Genomic DNA, 23,928 nt, shown 5'->3' on the forward strand with positions numbered 1-23,928 from the left:
CAACTCAGGATCCAGCATTTCGTCGCTACCGTGCGACTGTCGAAAGAGCGAACTTGGACTTTCGGTCGAACAGTTCTGAGGCCTACAACTCCCCTTTATCCATGTGGGAACTTGAATCGGCACTTAATGAGACTTCTGACACTGCACCAGGTTACGACCGCATCCGGTACTCTATGCTACGACATCTGCCAGTGGCGTCAAAGGAAATCCTCCTTGAATGTTTTAATCTCATATGGCAGACAGGAGTGTTCCCTACCTCATGGAGGGAGGCAATTCTCATCCCTCTCCTCAAACCAGGAAAGGACCGCACATGTCCCAGTAGTTATCATAGTATCGCCTTGACAAGCTGTGTTTGAATGACCCTGGAACGGATGGTTAACCATCGTCTGGTCTGGCTGTTAGAGACCAGACAGCTCCTTAGCCGCTTTCAGTGTGGATTCCGAAAATTTCAGCCCACGGTCGACAACCTGACCCTCCTGGAGGTGGCTATTCAGCAGGCTTTCCTCCGTCAGCATCACTGTATCGGTATCTTCTTTGATATCAGTAAGGCATATGATACTACTTGGAGACACTGTATTCTTGCACAACTGCATCAATGGGGCTTTCGTGGCTGCCTCCCCATTTTCATTCGGTCTTTCCTGTCTCAGCGGTTTTTTCGGACCCGCGTTGGTAACACACTGTCTGACTGCTTTGAGCAAGATAACGGTGTCCCCCAGGGCAGTGTTTTAAGCGTTACCCTCTTTTCCATAGCCATCAACAGTATAATGTCTACAGTGAGGAGTCCAGTACAGTGCTCCTTGTTTGTGGATGACTTTGCTGTTTTCTGTTCCTCCTCCAGTGTTGCAACTGTGAGCCGTCAGTTGCAGCTAACAGTGCGGCGGTTAGAGGAGTGGGCTGCAAAGACGGGTTTTCAGTTTTCTGCCGATAAGTGTGTTTGTGTTCATTTTAATCGTTCTCGTCGTCTTTTTACTTTGCCTGCCTTGCATATGGGGGATACTGTCCTACATTTTAGAGACACAGTGCGTTTTCTGTGCCTAATTTTTGACTCCAGGTTGTCATGGCTGCCACACCTACGTGACTTGAAAGCCAGAACTCTGAAGGCACTGAACATCCTCAAGTGCCTCAGCCACAGGTCTTGGGGAGCGGACAGGGCACATCTCCTTCAGTTTTATCGCGCTTTTGTGCATTCACGGCTGGACTATGGGTGCACAGTATATGGGTCAGCAAGGCCGTCTTATTTGCTGATCCTTGATGCTGTTCACCATGCTGGGATTTGACTGGCCACGGGTGCTTATCGGACCAGTCCCATACCCAGCCTCTGTGCTGAGGCTGGCGAACCGCCACTTACCATCCAGCGGAAACTCCTGCTGGTGCACCAGGCATGTAAGTTTCTTGCAGCTCCCAGCTCGCCTGCTCACCATCTTGTTGCCCATCCACCTCTGGGCCGCCTTTTTTCCTGCCATCCCCGGGCTACGTTGCCGTTTGGGATCCGTGTGCAACGTGTGCTAGAGTCCCTCGGTGTGGAGTCTGTACAACCCCAAATCCTGGGTCTTAACTGCCTGCCACCCCGGTTACTGAAGAGGCCCGGAGTGATTTTAGATTTATTGCAGTACAAGAGAGATTGCACTCCTGCCACCGTTTTAAATGCAGCATTTTCTGCCATTTTATCTGAGCACCACAACTATGTAGCTGTTTTTACGGATGGATCAAAACAAGGGGATTCCGTTGGTTGCTCAGTTGTTTTTCCGGATCACGTCCTCAAGGTCCAACTGCCTCAGACTTTTACTGTCTTTGATGCAGAATTGTCTGCGATCTTGCGGGCACTGGAGCAAATGAGGCTTTCTTCCTCTCCTAAATTTCTTGTCTGTTCCGATTCACTCAGTGCCCTTCACTCATTGCAACGTTTGTATCTGGCAGACAAAATAGTCCAGACCATCCAGGATGCCCTCCTCCGACTACAGCGACTGGGGAAGGTTGTAGCTTTCTGCTGGGTTCCGGGGCATGTCGGCATTGCTGGGAATGAAAGGGCAGATCTCGCAGCCAAGGAGGCGTGTCTTGATCCACAAGTATCTCAGTGTGCTATCCCCTTGCACGCACTCACCTCGCTGTTGAGCTCACGAGTCATGCGTCGGTGGGAGGATGAGTGGCTGGAAGTGACTGACAATAAGCTCCGTATAGTCAAGCCCACAACGCGTGTGTGGTGTACTTCCTTTCAGCCCCATTGGCGGGACGAAGTTCTCCTCACACGGCTTCGAATAGGCCACAGCCCTATGACGCATAGCTTCCTGCTCCGGTGAGAGGACCCTCCAATGTGTGGTGCTTGCGGCGTCCAGGTCACTGTGCGCCATGTTTTATTGGATTGCGTTTTATTTTCTGCCCAGCGGGCCGCAGCTGACTTGCCGGCAGACCTGCCATCTCTTTTAGGCAACACTCGGACCAATGTGGTTAAAGTTTTAATGTTCTGTGCCATATCAAATGTTTTTACAAAGATTTTAGGGAGAGGATTTTAACTTGTTCACTGTGTGACAAGCTCACCCATATTTTATGTAAGTGGCCAGCCAATGACAATTTCTTGTGGCATTCTTGTTGCTATGTTTTCCCTTTCCTTCAGTTTTACTTTCTTGTGCAGCATTTTCCTTCTTTTCCTGATTTCTTTGAGTGTGTGCTTCAGTTTTATTAGGTCTGTCCACATTCGTTCCTTCTAATGTGTGTCAGGGTGCTGATGACCTCGATGTTGAGCGTCCATAAGCCCCAACACACACACACACACACACACACACACACACACACACACACACACACACACACACACATTGAGACAATACGTACATCATTAGACAAGAGAAATAAGGTGGCAGGAATTTTCTGTGACCTCACAAAGGCGTTTGATTCTGTAAACCATGCATTGCTTATTTGCAAACCTGAAAAGTATGGCATTAGTGGCAGTGCCTTACAATGGCTTCAGTCCTACTTATTGAAGAGAAAGCAAAAAGTCAGTATTCTTCAAATGCCACATATTATTTTTCTAACTGGAAAAAAATATCTCAAGATGTTCCACAAGGCTACATATTATGCCCAGTTCTATTTCTCTTATATGTTAATGACTTCCCATTAAATATCAGCTCCCCATCAGTTTGCTCGCAGATGATACTTCTATCTTAGTTGAAGATCATGGTTCAGAAAAAATTCCCAAATCTATGATCAGAACCCTCAGTACCTTAGAAACTTGGTTTCAGCTAAATGGGTTGAATCTAAACATATCTAAGACTCACATGATGCAGTTCAACACCAAACAGTCAAAATGTGAGCAGATTAAGATTGTGCACAACAACCAAGATATAGAAGAAGTTGACTCAGGCAAATTCTTTGGTTTAAATGTAGATAAAAATTTGAGCTGGCAGGCACACATTGAATACCTAGCAAACAAACTGAGTAACTTTGCGTTTGCAATGCAAATATTATCAACTGCACCTGACATGGACACACGAAAAATAGCATATACAAGCTGCTTTAAATCCATTACTAGTTATGGTATGGTTTTTTGGCGTAACTCAACAAACATAGTACGGATACTGAAAATACAGAAAAAAATCATTCGAAATATGTACACTGCAAATCACAAAGAACCATGTCAACCATTATTTAGAAAACTTAAAATATTAACTCTGCCATCTTTATACATGTATGAGATTATTATATTTTTGCAAACCAGACATGAATTATTTGAGGGAAACCATTTTGTCCATTCACATGATACTAGAAACAAAGAAAATTTTATGCTCCACACCCACTGCCTCAGGCTGTATGCCCAGGGGCCTCAATACATGGGAATGAAAATTTGTAATAAATTGAAAGGCAACAAGTTGATACAGATGAATTTAGGTTCACTTGAAGGAAAGCTATATGAGGTACTGACACTGAAGTGTTATTACTCAGTGGATGAATTCATGCAAGACAGACTGGACATTTGAGCTGGATACAATGTGTTATGTATTCCAAGAAATATCCTTTTAGTGTTATTATTTACTGAAGTGCTATTATTTGTTAATGTAAAAATCATTGTAGCTGTATTATAAATTTTTGACATATCTCCTGTGCTCAAACCAAATGGATTGCAAATGTACATCATGAGATGAATAAAACACAATTTAGAATTCACAATTCACCTCCGTTAAAGTGTCCTTTTAGGTTTAATGAGAGAAAGAGAGACATGAAAAAATTAGTTTACTTTCCAAATCATGTTACAAGCTTATTAGATGTCAACTCAGTGAATTTCTGTACACTGTGTAAAATGTGAATTTGAAAGACAGCTCAGGTGTTACAGTTTCACTTCATACCCTCTGTCACTGCTGCCAATCTTTATGATTTACAGTGTGTGGCGTGTGCAGTGCAAAGTACATATATGAGTAGTGCATGTAGTTGTTGCAATCATGTCAAATATGAACACAAAAGTCTTTAAAATGTGCTATTGCAAACCCCTGTTCTATTTCTGTATGGTATCTCTGTCATAGCACATTATCTGCTTGAAAAACATATTTTCAGCACTCCACAAAATGATTTCACCCCTACCTGCACTCCCTTCACTGAAGGGCCACTCCCCCTCTCCAGACATCCAGTAGGTGAGCTTATTTTATGTGTGCTAGTGTACTGTGGTGGCTGCAATGGCTATTGGGTGACTTAACAAGTTGCCAGCCAATAAGGGTTCACTAGCTGTAAATGGGTGATGTTTCCTTGATTATGACTGAGCATATTCTTCAAGAAACAGTTTTTGAATTTAAAAGGTTGACAATTGTTATTGTTGCTGAGTACAGCACATCATAAATACATGAAAAAGAATAGACTGAATCATAAGTGGCACAAGAAAAGGTGGTGACTGGGCCCCTTCATCACATATTGGCTCGGTCCAGAACACTTCATGTCGACTGTCAACAACCTAGCAGTAGTTATATCATAGTTGTGCAGTGAAGCTAAATATTGCACATTGTGTTGGCAACATCAATTGTGGTTTATGTCAGCATTTCCTCTCTCATATCTCCCCTCTCCAAAATAGCCTAAAATGTTCCCTTAACTCCGTCACAACCTGTGGTGAGAACCATCTGTCTTTTGTACCATTAAATGTCAATAGGAGGAAAATGGGACAAAGCCAGACGAGATGTCGAGTCAGAACTTAGAATCAAGGTAAATCTTACCAGGGAATTTTTAGCATTGATCTTATGGGTTTTCCACAGGGGCTACGCATTTGTGGTGTAGAACCATGAAAAATGTAAAATCAGAGAATGTACAATCGAAGTTCCACTTTATATCTTTCTGCTTGTTTTAGTTGTCCTTTGTATGTTAATAATCATTGCTGCCACAACTGTGTCATGATCACTCATACCAGTTTTCCTGCGGACATCCTCAAATAGGTCAGGTCTGTTTGTTTCCATTATATCCTATATTTTTTTTGCCATTAGTGGGTTTCCCGCATATCTGTTCTATGTAGTTTTTAAAGAAGGCATTTAGTAAATTTTCACAGGGTGTCTTATCTGTAATTTCCTCAATTTATTGTTGGATAATTGAAGTGTCCCTTGATGATTACAGTACAATTGTGGAACTTAAGCAGCACAAGTGAACTGAGGTTTTCTCTAAAGTTTTCAGTTACATCAGGAGATGAGTCTGTTGGGTGATAGAAGGATCAAATCATCATTTTATGCTCACCCCTGATACTGACTCTTGCACAAACAGTTTCACATGCACCTTCAATTTCTATTTCAATGGATTTGAGTTTCTTGTCTAGTGTGACAAATGCACCATCTCCATTTCCCATTTGCCAATCCTTTCAGTATACACTTAAATTTTCCCCAATATCTCACTGCTATCAATTGCAGGTTTCAACCATCTTTCTGTGTCTAGCATTATGTGAGCTTCACTACTTTGCATGAGTATGTAAAACTCTGGCACTTTGTTGCAAATCCTTTGGCAGTATACCATTAGGATTTTAATACCCTCACCTGTGGGAGGCATTCCTTTCAATCTTACACTGATACTTCTGGGTTTCCTGTAGCTATTGTTATCTGAACTGGATGGAGAGTCACCTAATCTAAAAAATCCTTGTGTGCACCCCACAAACAGTCAGCTACTGAGTAGTAGCCTCTGATGTGTAGTGCACACCTGACCTGTTTAGGGGCACTCTACAGTTCTCAACCTTATGGCGCAAATCCAGGAAGTCACACCCTAGCTTAACACAGAACCTTCAAAGTCTCTGGTTCAGTGCTTCCATTAGATTCAGAACCAAAGGGCGATGATCACTTCTGGGGACAGTGCTGCAAATTGTGAGCTCTGTTGAAACTACATGCACAAGGCTGGTCTTCTCAACCTCCTCTACGAGTCACTGGAATGACCCTAGAATGACCCCGGATCTGAGACAACAGGTATCATTTGTTCCAACGCACACCACAATCTGTAGTTGGTTACATCCTGTTTCCTCAACGGCTGCCGGACTACCCTCTTCTGCATGTTGAATGAGGCCCCCAGGCATGCGCACTAGTCAGTGTACTGCTGATGATTCATAGACCCTACCTTTTGCATTTGCCTCCTCCAGACCCTGGACAAAACATGTTTCCCAAAACAGGTGAAATGTAAGAAAATTTCTTCCTTTTTCAGCCAGGTTTATAGAGGTAGCCTTTCACTTAATATCTAATATCATGGTTCTCCTCCCAATTTTTGGGATCTGTTTCCCTCATTGTATTTTGTATGATCTCTGTAGGAATACCGTACAAATCACATTCTCTTCCTTATGAAACTTTGCCACACTGAATATCATGAACAGCTTTATCTACAAGTTATGGGGCATAATTATACTGTACTTTAACACCTTTCCTGCTTTTATATATTCTCGACATTGAAATCACCCACACATTTCAGAATTTTGTAACAACTGTCTTTATTTTATAACTTTAGATGAAAAACTCAACAAACTTTTAGATCAATTGTTTCAATGCTACAGGATACTGAGCTCATTGACCATTGAAATTGTAATACTTTTCCACCAGTTGCAACAATAGAAAGTTTTCTCTTGGTATTGTGAGAACTATCAACAATGAGACTCATCATCAGATATTTACCTAGGTAAATAATCATCCCGAAAATAAAAGTTGTGGAATGTGAGAAATACAATCTTGTGCTTAAAATAACGGGTGCACTGAAGTGAAAATGAGTGGCAATTTGTTGCTGTGCATTGAGAAAGAGCAAATAAACCATACTGTCCAAAATCTTCCTGGTGTCCAAAATCACCTTGTTTGATGGTGCGCCTCACCGGTGAATGCTCTATGCTCTGAACTCCACAAGGCTATAATTACAGATATCCATCCTCCTTCAATGCAGTGCATGTGTTCTTATTTCATACTGTTGAAAGCAAATTACTTTTCAAACAGCCATTAATTGAATTTTAATACTGCATAGTAGTTTCATTTGTTAATACATGATACAGATTTGGAATTATCCAAATAATTTGGTTCTCCATGAAACTTATTATCCTATCATGATCTTTAATTATAAATCCTCAATTCATGGTAGCAACATGTGAGATGATATATTAAACTGGTTTCACCATCCAAAATGTATTTCTTACAAGAAGCCTAAAATAAAATTTCCAAATGATTGTATGGTATCTATGGAAGCAGCAAGCAATCAGCAATGTTATACTGTTGTCCTAATTATGTCTTATACACAGGGAAAAAGTAATTCACTTAAAATAAATTTTGGATGCAGTCAAAGAGTTTGTTGTTGGCTGACATGATCAGCTTTGCTTTGATAAACAGTTATGAAGTTTGCAGTATGTCACAGACTGTAGCAGCTGAATCATGTAATCCACCATGGTTTTGACTACTGCTCTTCATGCCCTAAAGTGAGAAATTTATCCCCCACCAATCCCACATGATCTATGCAATATCTTGTTGATATCTGTTCCACCCCTGCTCCCGAACCTCAACCTTTGATAGCCCCAGTCCACCTGCTGCTATCCTCCATCCCCTTCCCTGCTCCCACATAAGCTTCACATACGAATTCTGCCACATAAGAGATCAGAAAAGGAGCAAGTAGAAGTCCAGTGTTGAGGGTTACATACCTTAAGAATTGAGGTGCCACTATTATGTCAGTGCTCTACTGGCTTCCTTCCTTCCCACTGTAGATCCACAAGTATGATGGTTCTGTGAATGCTGATACCCCTATTGGCTGTTCATTGCAAATTTACTCCTTACTAAAGCAAGCAGAAGTGTAAAGCTAGCTGCGACATGATATGCAACTTAAATGTGTGTGGTCTTGCTGTCGTAGTGTAGCAGTGACAGGACAAGGTGAAAATGGCCAACTCTTGAGATCATATGTTGTATTCTCGTTTATAGCACCTCCTCCATGACAAAATATATCTGCTTCATCAGATGAAAACAGGGCACAGAGAAATATTACTGCTATGTCCCAGCCGCCAAAAAGTGCTTTATTTGTGATTCAGTCAAACTTGTGCTGCAAAGATCTTAGACCAGTCAGTATAGGTTATGGCTCAGGTTTCTAAGATGTAGCACAAACATTCATATCAGTACAAAGCAAAATTGTTTACAAAGTTGATGTGAAGGTATTACTGTGTCATACGATTAGGGTTAAGAATCAGGTGATCTCCATTGCAGATGCTATTAAAAAGGGGCCGCTTTCATGAATTACTTCTGCTACCACCATTAAAAGAACTTCTTTCCAAACTAATACATAGATAAAAATGATGAATGTAAAACAACCTACTGTACAATTATTGTGTCCTCTATTACTGAAATGTGGCATACAGGGAACACAGTACTGATTACTGATGAGGGGAAAACAGCTAATGTTTCACTGGAGCATGATCACTGTCTCAGTTCCTTGTGAATTCCTGAGGGCTTAATGAAGTCAACACCTTTCATAACAGGTGAGGATTAAAATATACTTGCAACTCTGAAGGACTTCAATAGGTTTACTTGCACTTGTCATTGTCTGTGCACAAAGCTTAAACATACTTTTAATTCAGAATTTTCCCCAGTGGAGCAGACATAACTTATGCAGGAGAGACAAGCTCAGGTAAAGCACTAGTTTCATGTTATAAGTGATATGTCTGCCCCCAGTAGCTGTGTGGTCAGCGCGACAGAATGTCAATCCTAAGGGCCTGGGTTCAATTCCCGGCTGGGTCGGAGATTTTCTCCACTCAGAGAAAGGGTGTTGTGTTGTCCTAATTATCATCATTTCATCCCCATTGATGCGCAAGTCACGAAAGTGGCGTCAAATCAAAAGACTTGCACCTGGCGAATGGTCTGCCTGACGGGAGTCCCTAGTCACATGATGTTTACATTTTATAAGTGACGTGGTTTCTCAAAGACACTCACAAATCACTCAGATAAGAGGTCCAAGTCATGAAATGCTTTTCTCTTGATACAACACATGATACTCTAATCATGGTGACAGAATTGTTCCAGCAGAAAGAGTCAAGTAGATTTCAGAATATAGATGAGCAGACCCTAAGCGAGGTCATCATGTTTCCTATGCCATTCAAAGAAACTAGTAATGACCTAGAATGAGACATCTGTGTAGATGTTAATTTGGCACTTCTCTGGAGACAACTATCTAGCTGTTCATTTGGTACTTCTCTCGCAATGTGAACTTCTAGATCATCACTTGAGTGCTAATGAATTAGACAGTGATGCCATGGCAATACTTAAATTAAGAGGCAGCACTTACATGGATGGAAGGAATTATAACTTTAAACTCCACTTGTGACAAAGAAAGTTGGGATATTTTTACTTCCCCTCTTGTTTTGCTATCTGCCTCCTTAAAATTCATTTTTTCACTTTTAACTAATTACCATTAACATATGTGGGTATAATCTGCATTTCCATAAAAGAGAAACGTTGGCCCTCGGTTTTAAAGAATATAACACCACATCTACTTTTGTGCTTAGTTTTATGTATTGTACTGATTTGAGAATTTCCCCACGTAAATTGTGGAAACACTCGACCTTCTGCCACCTCGAACATGCAATGTTTTAAAGATAAGTATGAGAGAGAGAGCCTGTTTACCGTGCAACACATGTCTGTGTGTGCAGGATGGACATTGGTTATGGGAGGACAGGAGCTGTCAGACAAGCGATGCTGACAAGTGTTTGCCGCTCGCACCATAGAACCTGTGTGGAAAGTACAAGGAGTAGTGTTATTCCTTGGTGGTCAAATAATTGTAATTGTTATAGACAATTGAAACATGGTTTGTCTAGAGACTCTTACTTAATCTTGGTGTTAGACCAGCTAGAAGCAAGGCCTGTTTTTGAATTTCTGGTGATTATTAAATCCACCACATTGTAATTATATTTAATAGTATCTAATGGTTAATGATGCAGTTGACTTGCAAGGGTTTGCATGCTTATGTGAAACTTGTGGAAATGAAAATATACCTGAACTAACTGAAAGTATGAGGGTACCGAGTTATTTCAAGAGAGAGTTAGTTCCTCTAACCAGCATTATTTCTTCAGAGAAGTTGTGGAGATCGACGCAGCTGCATATCCAGAGAAGTTTCAAGTAAGTCAAATGTAGTGAGAGAAGTGTGAAGTTCACAATCCAGTTTTGCACCGCTTCTCTTGTTGCTCAAACCATTAGAACATGGCAACTGTGACAGGACTCAAAGAAAGAGGCATTTTGAAATGAAATCAAGATAAGAAGATATTGTGAGTTGCCATAGCAACCAATAGTAACAAGACAGGGAAACTGTTTTGCCGAATTGGATTCTGCATGAATGATTAAAAGGGGTGAAAATTAATAAATACCATACAAGAGAAGACACAAAGAAAATCTCAACAGTTTAGTCTAAGAATAGTTATGACGAGATCTGTTTGATGACGAAGATCCAATGCCAACGGTGCCAGCTGCTGCTCACTGGTGCTGACTACAAATCCGTTCACCAGCACCGACGCTGAAACCAACCTCCGATGCTGCCGGCACCCATGCTGTTCACCGGTGCTGATTTCACATCAGCTCGCCATTACAGCCTAAAACTCTACGCCGGGTGAGTGAAAGACAATAATTATTTGAGTGTGAAGTTAAGGACTCTGTTCAATAATAGACTGTTAGTATAGTTATTATACTCAGAGGTGATTTTTTTAATGATTACTAGATCTAAAAGTAAGAGGTATATGGATAATACTCAAAAAACTGAGGAAACATCAAAACCAACCATGACCAAGACAGTGAGAAAAGAAATGCCAGACTGGACTGAGGTAGCAAATTTAATTAAAGCACTAGGCCTTAATTAGACTCAGTGAATAAGCAATTAAACGTTAGATTAGATGACCAAAGTGCAACTGCAAATATTCAGATTGCAACTTTAAGTGAAAAATTAGATGCACAGAGTACAAATTCAGCTACTTTAAGACAAGAACTAAGTCTTAAGTTAGATTCAGTAAATACTCAGTTAAATGGTAGATTAGATGAACAGAAGGCGAATCCAGAAAGGAACTAAGTGCTACTTTAAGTGAAAAACTAGAAACACAGGGTGAGGTTTTAAATGCTAAGTTCAATGCCTTAAATGATAAAGTGGAGAGTTTTGCAATTAGATTTAAAGAATGAATTAAATAATTCCTTAACTATCCATGTAAACCAACTGTTCACTGACTTTAGTCAGATGCAGAGCAATCAATTTCAGGACTTAGCTAAAAAAAAAACCTAGAATTTGATATTGAAGATAAATGTAATAATGTAGAAACTGAACTTGTTGAAAAGTTACAATCATTTCAAAGCGTATGCAATGTTACATTCGATGCTGTAAAGCATAGGCTGCACAGCTTAAAAGAGAGTTTTTAAAAGCAGGATAAATTAATACCTATGGTCCAATCGCAAATTGCACATGTGAGCATTTGAGTAAATGATGTGGAATGAAATGTTAAAGAGAAACTAGCCACTTCAGACATAGTAAATATAAGTAATCTGGAAGAACAGGTAGAGGAAATAATAGACAGAAAAGTTGCCGCGAGAGTAACCTCTGACAATGTGCCTCCAATTTTATCTTCCGAATTTAGTAATACCAAGAGAAATGTAGATGAACTGTGGAAAGAATTCAAACTTATCCAGGATAGAGTATAAAACAGAATAACTTTACCTAATGTTGTGTTACTGAGTAAAGTGGTGATTGTTTTGCTATGGGGAGACTTTCACACAAAATTTAAGGAGAGGTATTGGTTTGCACTTGCTCAGGTGAAGTTAATATCATATCCATGGGATCCGGGTGGAGTCACATCTGTCCCCCAGGGATGTTTAACATTCTGTGTTAGGGTGTTTCTTTTGTACTAATTTTCCGGCACTGAATTCCCTTCAAATCTTAAACTATTCTGTTATCTGGTAATGAATTCTTGATCTATCCTATAATTTTAGCATATAGGAAACTGGATACGACAGAAAAGCAATAGACTTAAGAGAATCACAGATAAACAGTGATCCCTAGATGTGAAATGAAATGAATAGAATATAGTATTAATGGAAAAATAATATCATGGTACTATTCAAACAGAGTGATATCGAGATGACATAAACTGAACAGAGTATTTTGTGTGTGTATAAAACATAGTGTAAAATGATTAACTAAACAACTATTTGATCATAGTGTATAGTTGTCTATTTTTATAGAATATTTTATACCATATATGAGATGTGATGTAAATGGGACGGTTTATATTAGTTTTTGAAGGGGTGGATAGTGTAAGTAAAAACATGGCTAACACAGAACACACACCACACCTTCCAAACGACCCTTGCAAACAAGTGTGACTGATTCTTCACCATTTGCCGTTCCATCGGGGTTGCTAAGATTTTCTTCAGAGACTTCAAAGGGGGAGGTGAGAATGTCCGTTCTGTAGGAGATGTTTAACATCATACCTCCCCCGGCTTCTTGGCTTCTCACTCAAGTACTGGCGAAATAGGTATCCTGGGGAAGGGGAGTGGGAAAGGTTTCCTGTCTTTGAGGCTATCTTCTTTAACTTCTTCGATCTTAGCAACCATTTCTACTTTTTCCTTTCTTACTTCTCATTTGATTACCTGTCTATCTTTCCCTCTTTACATATTCATATACCTCTATCACTGAAGTCCTTCTTATTTTCTGTGGTTTCCAATAACCTTCAACTTATTTCACATAAGTAGGCTGAAGAATCAGGATACACAGACACACTTAAGCACACACACACAATGGAACACAAAGATGCAAACAATGAAAGGAGAGATTGAAATGATGTAAGAACCATCAAGTATTGTGGGGGAAGAGGTGTGTACCTCATGAAATATGCACACATTGTTGTTTATTGTGACGTTCTACATCACACACACACACACACACACACACACACACACACACATGGGTAATTAAGGAGAGCATAAGCCAGAGAGGAAGGGCTTGCGATAATTGTTAAGGAAAGTCAATCTGACAAATATTCTGACGACTTGTAGGATAGTGGGACTCTTAATAACCCAAGTAAACACATTTTGTATGAATAGTGTATAGAGGTAGAGTATATACCAAGAATATAAAAGCTGAAAAGTAGAGGAGGACTCTAGGATACTAAATGAAGTATTAAAAAGTGAGTGTGAAGTGTGAAATAGATTTTGTAATTTTACGAGAGGATATTTAATTATAGTGTACATAAAAATATCGGGTAATGAACATAGAGGCCTACTCATATAGGATAAGGAGGACACACCCAGCATTTATTGGATATAAAGGGCAGACAGGCAGACCTAAGTATGGCTGACCTATAGTGTGCAGACAGGGGCACCAAGAAGGGGATTGACCTGTACCATAGGAGATTAGGAATTTAAAAGGGTGTAACTACCGAAACGGAAGGAGGAAGGGCACTCATAGGGTCAACCCAAGTGTAAGGTATAGATGCTGATCCGAGGGGAAAAGGACAGTATTGTGAGAGAAGTCACACATTTTGCAGGAATTATTCTGGTATTTTATATCTCCCTAGCATTATTATGTTTTTTGAGTGTCAATAGGAACACTTTTATTTTGCCCAGAGTTCCTCCAGACTACAGATTACTATAAGTAATGAGGCCATTACGTACTAAAGAGGCAGATCAGAGAATTTTAATGAAGGATGAAATATTCAAGGGTCCATGACACCTGGAATTTATGATTGGAAACAACAAAATAGAGTAATCAGGCTCCCAACACATCCATTGAAGTTTCATGATAAGACATACTGGGAACAAACCCATCAACAGAAAGTCTTTTACAAGTTGTTTCGGCCCTGAAATGGGCCTTTTTTATAGCTTGGACATTGTTTACTTAAAGCAGGTGCTCTAACTGGTGACCCTCTGATCCGACACAAGCTTGGTAATGTCGAACAGTGTTTTTCCGAACTCTTCCAAAGATTCCTGTCATTGCCCTCATGTAATTGGTGGCATGTTGAATGCTATAAATTAATTACTCTTCATTTATAGGTGTTTGTGTCTGGTTGGGTGCACTAGACCCTTGGAGAATCCCCACAGGAAGAAGTCCAGTAGTGTGAGGTCTGGTGATTCATGGGGGCCATGTCCTACAAGCACCTCTGTCAATTACCTGGTCATCGAAGAGTTCATTTAAATATCCGCGCACAGCATGACTGTTATGTGTGGGTGCCCCATTATTCTGTAATCACATGCATAGCCATATGTCCAGGGGAACATCTTCCAGGAGGCTGGGTAGAGTTTCTTGCAAAAAATGAAGGTAATTTTCCATAGTAAGTGGAGGAGGTGGTCACCCACAATGCCTGCCCAAATTTTGAGCGAAAATTGTTCCTGGTGTCCGTGGACATATGTGACATGAGGATTTCCCCTTGCCCAGTAATGAACAATTTGAGTGTTGTAAAGGCCGTCCCAATGAAAGGTGCACTTGATTGGAAAGATTGCATTATCTTGAAGACTGGAAAGATTGTCTTATCTTTTCAGTCTCCCACCACCTCACAAAGTCCCACTGTCTGGCCACAGAGGAGCAGTCCGCTCATAACTCAGTACCACTCAGGACTGGAGCAAATGGATTACATTCTCCGCCAGGGTTCGACTACCTCTCATCATGCCCTGAAATGAGAAATGTCCTGCCCACTATCCTTTCACCCCTCCCGAAGGGGTAATCCGATGTCCACCGAACCTACAAAATATACTCATCCATCCCTACAAAACACCCGCTCCCAACCTCTTAATCTCAGTGCTCATATCCCTGTAATAGACCTAGATGGAAGACCAGTCCTATACATCCTCTCCCCACCACCTACTCCACTTCGGTCACAAACACTACCTATCCTATCAATGGCAGGGCTACCTGTGAAACCAGTCCTGATGTGATCTACAAGCTAAGCTGCAACTACTGTGCTGCATTCTATGTGGGAATGACAACCAACTAGCTGTCTGTCTGCATGAATGGCCACCAAAAAACTGCAACAGAATATTGTGAGTTGATGATCAATTAGGATGAATGGGCATAGGCAGAGGGTGTGTATTGGCAACTCACAATATCCTGTTGCATGCTCTACAACATGTCATGTTGTCTGACACAATATACATCTTTCAGTGCCTGTTTCACCCCACGTGCCATCTGTATTCTTCCCCCAGACACCAGTTTCTCAGAGCTCCACATTTGGTAACTAGAACTACAACATGTCCTTGTTTCTTGCCACCCACCTGCCCTTAATTTACGTTAATTTCTTCTGTTTCATCATTTCTTCACTGTAATTACTCTTTGCTTCACTCCGTTTTAGTTTTCTATATCTTTCATTGTCTTTCCTGTCTATTCTTCACTGCCCCCCCTCCCACCTCTGTTACATACAATGCACTTAGCTTTTACTGTTATTATCTCATGCATGATGTTTAAGCAGTAGTCTCTGTCTTCATGTTACCCTATCTTCCACCTTTTAAGCTCTCAGGTTTTCAAATCTCATCCGATGCAGCCCCCAACAATCAGTCTTCCCTTCTCATGTCATATAGTAAGTCTCCCCTGCCCTGCTGTTCTGGGTGACTTTCCCAGAATCCACCCCTTTTCATAGACCTCTCCAGTCCTTTTCCTTCACCTCTCTTCCTTCCCCTTCAACCCTTCTGCCTGAAGAAGGAGCCACTGGCTCTGAAAGCTTGCCAATGACAACCATCTTTTATATGTGTGTTCTGCCACCACTTGGTGGGTAGATATTTTGTCTGTCAGTCACAGACTTACCCCTTGGTGCTAAGCCCATGTATGGGCAGTTTGAGGCAGCAAAATTATTTGTAGACAGCTGCTAAAGAAGGCTAAAATTATTCTATATGTTGTGATGTTAGCCTAGTGTGCAAAAATCTCCTATTCAGTTCGTAGTTAATGGTACAACTAGATCCAAAATTCCCAATCATGTTTTTGTGATTTTTAACGAAGAAGACTGCATTACCATTTGCAAGCAAATTATCATATAAAAACAAAAAGATAAATCAAAGAAATAGCTTTCTTTGGAAACAAAAAGCAACAAAAGCCACAAAATAAATTCTACTATATTCTGCATTGAGTGTACTACAGGAGTGACTTCAGTTGTAGTTGTTATTTACCACACATAGTCTGGGTAAGAGTCTATTTTACATGACTGGTGGAGAGTATGGGTCATTCCTATTTACACGGGTCATTCCTATTTTAAAAAGAACTTGTAAGACTCATAGACACAACTGCAGTCCTCATTGACATCTGTTTGTTGAATATTTTTGACAAACATTTTCACTCTCATTGAGGCAATACACATCCTCTGTTGAAATCAGGTCACTCTTTTTATTTCTGCATTGTCAATAACTGAATAATATCTATACACAGATTCCCAACTTACAGATTTTCAGACAGCTTTTGAATCTATTTTTCAGTAAAAAGTGCACGGATTTATATAATGTCTCATTAGATATAATTTTATTGACAGTGTTGTGATTGAGAGTGACTATAACATTGGCTGTAGACCTAGGAAGTGTTACAGGACCAGTGCTTTTAACAAAATGCACAGATTACTTAGCAGATATTGTCAGCACATTTCATAGTTTATTGTGGACATTGCTGTCATCAATAACAAGGAATTTTCCTAAGAGTACTGTTGTGAAATTGCTAAAACACTGTTGAAAATTCATGCTAGGTTAACTGTTGAACAACTGATCTTAAGCATAAAGCAACCAAATTTAATGCTTGTTAATGGACAAAAAGCACCTGTATTATTTTAATATAACATCAGTTGCAAACCATATTTTCAAATTGCTTCATATGTCTTTTCAAACTAATGTTTTGATGGAATAAACACAGGAATAGCGTAATGAGAAAAGCAAATGCCATGTAGCAGATCAATAGTATCAAGGGAAGCATAGTCTATTTAAACAACCAGTAGCACACAAGATATAGATGGAACTGATTCTTAAGTTTTGGTCATTTGTATGAGTTTGTATTCAGTTAATTGCATTGTAATACATGAATGTTCAAGAAACAAAATTTTTAGTACTGTTGATGAGTGCATACAAAACTGCATGAAAATATCCTAGCTTTAGGAACTACAAGGAGCATTCAAAAAGAAACAAGTCAGAGGTATAATTACAGAAACTAGTACCTGTATGTTAGAAGTATTGACCCTAGCTGTTGAGACACTTGTCCCAGCGTGTCACAAGGCAGTGAATGGCTGTCTCATAAAATTCTTGGGGCTGTGATGTTAACCAGTTTCACACGTACAGCTGGACGTCATCGTCTGAGGTGAATTGTTTGCCCCTCAGAGCTTTTATGCTGATGTTATTCTTTGATCAAGACGGCCCCCTTCTGATTCACTTCCTGCAGCACAGGACAACAGTGAATGCCCAGCGTTATTCACATACCTTGACCACCCTTCGCTAAAATGATCAAATCAAAATGACCAGACAATTTCACCCATGGGGTCATTCTGCTCCACGACAATGCAAAGCCTCATACAGCCAACACAGTTGCAGCACTCCTGCAAACATTCTAATGGGAGGTTCTCGGCCACCCTCCATACATCCATACAGTCCGGACCTTTCTCCCTCTGATTACACCAGTTTTGGTCCCCTTAAAAAGGCTCTGAGGGGCAAACGATTCACCTCGGATGACGACATCCAGCTGTACGTGCAGAACTGGTTAACATTGCAGCCCCAGGAATTTTATGAGACCGCCATTCACTGTCTTGCGTCACAGTGGAACAAGTTTCTCAATAACCAGGGCCAATCCTTCTAATAACCAGGTACTGGATTCTGTAATTATGCCTCCGGCTCGTTTCTTTTTCAACACCCCTTATATTAGCTCCATCTTTGGATTGAAGTGCAAGGCAAATGAAATGTTTGATGGACTGTGCTCTGAATGAAGAGGCAGTCAGCCATTCTTCTGAGATGTTTCAGAATGCTGAAAATCTGGAACGATACAAAAACAAACACCATCTTTGCATTTTGTAGGAATGTTTTCCCCTGTTGATTCATCACTCAGAGTTTTTTCTTTTAATGTTTAGACCACCAAGCATGCATATCAATGATGTCAATTCCTTCGTCCATTTTTGTTGTAACATCTTTTTTGCTAAAACAATTATTGTAGAATAATCTTTTGGATTCAAGATTCTGTTGTAGCACTTAATTTGTTTTGTGAAAACACCAAAATCGCTATCAGAAGACTAGAAAGCAGTGCCTCTAACTGGGAATGATGGATAGTTTCCTCTAATCAGTTATCTTTAACCATACCCAATCAGAGACAATTAAATGAATTGGTCCTATTTTGGTATACACATCCATCTGGGTGCAAATGTACTTTCTTCATGCCCAGTTTAATCTTATCAATGAGATAGTCCAGCATGAATGTACACACTTCATTGGTCTCTTTCTTGACCTGCCCCACATGATACATGTACACTTTGTAGCTAATGCCTTTCAGGTTGTATATACAGGTACTAAATGCATGTAATTGTAGCAAGATAGAATATTTCCTGAATACATATATGAGGTTGAGGTAAATTCTGTATGTAGTCAAAGGCAATACAGAGTATACCATGAGTTTAGCATGATTCTGAGCATAATTTCATGTAAGCACAAAATTTATCACGTCCATGTTTGCGAATGCTTATTCCACTTGCTGCTGATAGTGTAACATTTTGTAATAAGTGCAGAGATTTCATTTAGAATTGAAGTTCTTTTAGATATTGCACACATTTATTTAGGTTCTACTGAATTTATAGCCAAAGTTCTTATTTAATTTTATCCATATTTTGCAGCTGTGAATATGACTGTATTCAGTATACAGGAAGTTTGAATAAAAATGCCTTCAGTTGCAATTTTTTCGTGTTTTATTAAATTACACAATGCATTTTGTATCCTGTTGGTTCATTTTCAAGTGCAGATGAGCTAATACATTGCTTATTCATTCATTCCAACGTCTGATGACTTCAAAACGTTTAAAATGTTCTTCCTTGTTTGTTCAGTAAGTTTTACACTGTTCATATCATTGTTTCTCACAGATTTTCCACATTTGATTCATGAAATACAAAACCTAAAATCTAACTTTCTCATAATAGGAACATGCAATTCACCTCACTCAAGAGTGAATTTAAATTATGTATTAGACAATTTGCACCTGAAGTTGGACTCACAGGGTCTGAAGTGCATTGTGTAATTTAACAAAACTTGAAAAAATTGTGACTGAAGGCATTTTTATTCAAACTCCCTGTATAAAGGTCTTACTGAAATAAGCAACATGGATTTGGGATCTGCTAAATATCTAAATAAATTTCTTATATCTTATTGAAATAATCAATATAAAATGTGTATTTTATTTCAAGATTAGGACATTCTTCACAAAAATAACCCTTCAAGCTCAGCACTGCATCCAAGTGACTCACTTTAACAGGCAGTATGAGACTGTTGCAAATTTCTGTGCAGATTTCATGTGAGAAAGCATGCATCTTCTTATCCTCTTTTATCCACTACTGGAATCATGAAACCAGAATCAAAACTGTGTGTTGCCCTAGAAGGCATTACCTGAAATAAAATAATGTTGCAACGAATTGACCATGTTGTGGGTTCAAGTGGTTTGAATGATGTGGCATGTAATGAAGCAGATACTCGTATTAAAGGTGTAACGAGGTTCTTAGATTATAGCCAGTCAAAAAATTCAGTTGTCATTACAATACCCAATACACACAATTTAATTTTAAATTCATGTGTTAACAGAGAAATATACAAAATAGACATCTGGAAGATACAACTTTGTTTACAGAATGATATATGTGACATTATAGATACAGATGATATTGATTGATCTTTTCATACCGAACATGGGATATATTTAAATAAAGGCAAACTTTTTCTGTGTGGACAGATTAACAGAATACTCAAGAAAAGACTCAAACAAATAAAAGAATAGATTTAACAAATTGTACAGTGAATGAGCATGTAGTTTCATTTTTTAGAGAAAACCGTAAGGTTCTGGTTCCAGAGTCATCACAGATTACAAGTACTTCTCATAAAAAGACATGTTCCTAATGACTTAGAGAGAAAGAAAAACAAAAACAAATTACTTCCTCATGCAAGTCAACACATTTGCAGCATTATGAATAAATTATTAGAGTTGGAAGACTTTTGAAAGATAAAAAATTGACCCATATCATCTGTCTCAGAACACTGGCTTACAGAAGATCAACTAAATTTTTTCATACCTAACAAGTCCATCCTGGCAGCTATAATGTTTAGAAATGGGAAAAAATGGGGGTGGGGGGTTACAATATTTATCAGACAATATATAAAATTTTCTAAAATAAATGTAAGCTCATACTCCTCTGAATTAAATGGAGAATTTCAGTGTAAAAGACTGATGAAGCAGAATATCACAATTGTTAGTTTCAGTGGATCTCCAAATGGTGATACTAATTTATTGAACAAATGATGAGAAAAATTTTAAAACCCTCGTCAAATGTACCCATATGTGGTGACTTCAAGACAGAGTTGTCAGGCTCAGATGAGCCCAATTCAAAATTCTTTTAAATGCTACTCAGATCATTAAATTTATATCGTACTAACAATAGCCCTACATGTGGGGAATGCCTGTTTGGGCATTTATAGTTAATTTCTCAAAAGACCTATACACTGTTAGTGTGGCAGATGAATGTTTCCCAGATCATGATCTACTACTACTCACATACCATTATGCGCAGTCAGATAATGATTATGTGGCTACAAATAAGAAGCCAACCATGACATGGGTTGGAGATCAGAAAGAGGAATATATTATGTTATGCAAAATGCAAACTGGCACTTTGATTGTAAATAATATGTAGATCTTGTCCACCCATTGGGATACTCACTTCAGAAAAATATTCATGGAAACCAGATTTATTTGATGGCTCCTGAGGTATTGCACCAAGCTTTGTTGTATGCCCGTTCACAGTGCGCATAGGGGGCATAGGGGCCTGATGATGGCACCAGCAAAGTACCAAAACTGTTAGCTTGTGTTTTGAGTTTGCAGGCACTCAACAGTGAGGTTATCAGCACTCTTACAAATATTTAAAAAATGAATGTGGAGAAAATAGGTAAAATGTTGTAGCACAGTGAAGACTAAACCTACAAATTGACAGCCACTCACTCACTCCCACCTCACTTACATTGAACACACAATCGGATACCATAAGAAAATGGAGAAAGGGTAAAAGTTGCATACCTGCTGTGGTGAAAGAGGTGTTGAGTGATGTATATCAGCATCTGAATCCTCTTCCACTAATCACCACTCGTTCACAATGTCTTCACTGGCGTCAGGTACATAATCATCATTTTCATCAGTGAAGTCAATTTCTGATTCAACTTCGGAATTATCTGAGAGATGTAACACTTCTTCGTCAGAAAGTCCACGCAGAGGATACATGTTCACAAATGTGTTTCACAGACAAAGACTGCCTGAGTGACACAACATAAGCTGTGGTAGACTGCGATGTGCATGTGCCAAGTTGAAAAAATGAGGAGCAACTGCTCTGTGTTACTGCTCACTGTTGCCACTGTGTTGTTGGATAATTTACTTATATTCAGAAGAGAAATTACAGCAGGGTCAAATTGACTGAATGAAATGGTGAAGAAAATTAAAATATTTTGTAAATACTAAAACATCTTTAGAAAGAAGAGAAAAAATTAGAAAAAGTCATATAATTTCATTAATGAAGTAAATAAATTGGTTATGACAATGAATGAAAAACATATGACAGGGGTCATTTTGACCCCTTCCACCATTCTAGTGATAACAGTGATGTAATGTGTATCATCATTGATAATCACTGCACATCAACATAAACAATGAAAGAAATGTGGCAGTCTTCACTTATGAAACACTGTGGGACTATCAGTGTAGGTTGCTTGACAAACAAGAGTGCTTATAGGCATTGAGTGAGTGTTGAACCACATTAACTGCAGGGCTGAAATGACCAAAGCTGTGGTAGTAGCATAGGGGATGCTTGGAAATGGTTCCATTTATCATGGAATCATGCATCTTGGTTATTTAAATGCAGAATCTAATAAAAATGATTTTATCAAAAATATGGAGTTCACACTTTTCAGTAACAAATTGTTTATTTATATTCCTATACATAATTTTTGAACAGAGGGTGAAAAAGCTGCCTCTCATTTAACAAAGTTCTGAATCTCTCAAACACAAAATATCTGTCAGTTTCTGATTGCTGAAATTAATTTACAAAAACAAATACTTACCAAAATTGTTGCAATTTTCAATTTTTTGTACAAATTCCTTGCATCCTTTCTCTATTAACCCCACTGTCTGGAACTATTTAAATTGTTTACCTTTTGTTTCAGGTACACTTACTGCTTGAGTGTTGATAACAGTATGAGTTCAGCCACCTGTTCAGAAGTGCTTCTGCATCCAGGAGGAGTTTACATTTTAATTCTTCAGCAAGAAGGCTATAGTTTTGTGGTACGTTTATCTGCATTTTTAAAAGTTAATTGTGAATAAGTGTTTAGGACATTATGCTAATCCGCCACTGTTGTCACTGGAGTTAATCTCCTAGTTGAAGTGATTTTCCATTGCCTTCTTTCCAACTGTTTTGAAGTAACAGATGTGTTTCAGTTTTGTGTTGTGTTGAATGGTTGATGATTAAGGATTGTGTAGCATTAAGTTGCATCTGCAGTGATAAGGAAGCATATGGAATAAATTGTGTACAGAGAAAAAAATACAATATTGGCAGATAGCCTACCATTGTCAAATAATACCAATGGCTGTGGAGTTCAGTTAGAACACATACAATCAGCTACTATGTTGTTGTTGTTGTGGTCTTCAGTCCTGAGACTGGTTTGATGCAGCTCTCCATGCTACTCTATCCTGTGCAAGCTTCTTCATCTCCCAGTACCTACTGCAACCTACATCCTTCTGGATCTGATTAGTGTATTCATCTCTTAGTCTTCCTTTATGATTTTTACCCTCCACGCTGCCCTCCAGTACTAAATTGGTGATCCCTTGATGCCTCAGAACATGTCCTACCAACCGATCCCTTCTTCTAGTCAAGTTGTGCCACAAACTCTTCTTCTCCCCAATTCTATTCAATACCTCCTCATTAGTTATGTGATCTACCCATCTAATCTTCAACATTCTTCTGTAGCACCATATTTTGAAAGCTTCTATTCTCTTCTTGTCCAAACTAGTTATCGTCCATGTTTCACTTCCATACATGGCTACACTCCATACAAATACTTTCAGTAACGACTTTCTGACACGTAAATCTAAACTCGATGTTAACAAATTTCTCTTCTTCAGAAACTCTTTCCTTGCCATTGCCAGTTTGCATTTTATATCCTCTCTACTTCAACCATCAACAGTTATTTTGTTCCCCTAATAGCAAAACTCGTTTACTACTTTAAGTGTCTCATTTCCTAATCTAATTCCCTCAGCATCACCCGACTTAATTCG

The 23,928-nt window shown here is 39.2% G+C and overlaps 1 protein-coding gene across 1 annotated transcript in view; it reads left to right on the plus strand.

Annotated features, from left to right (window-relative positions):
- Window positions 1-23,928, plus strand: part of LOC126482132 (peptide transporter family 1-like) — a 314,290-nt gene that overhangs the window by 245,642 nt on the left and 44,720 nt on the right. The window contains exon 14 of the mRNA XM_050106109.1: window positions 22,821-22,938. The gene's annotated coding sequence lies outside the window, so the exon portion shown is untranslated. The remainder of the gene's footprint in view (window positions 1-22,820; window positions 22,939-23,928) is intronic.

The sequence above is a fragment of the Schistocerca serialis genome, chromosome 5 (genome assembly GCF_023864345.2).
Source record: "Schistocerca serialis cubense isolate TAMUIC-IGC-003099 chromosome 5, iqSchSeri2.2, whole genome shotgun sequence".
In the NCBI taxonomy this organism is placed as follows: Eukaryota; Metazoa; Arthropoda; class Insecta; order Orthoptera; family Acrididae; genus Schistocerca; species Schistocerca serialis.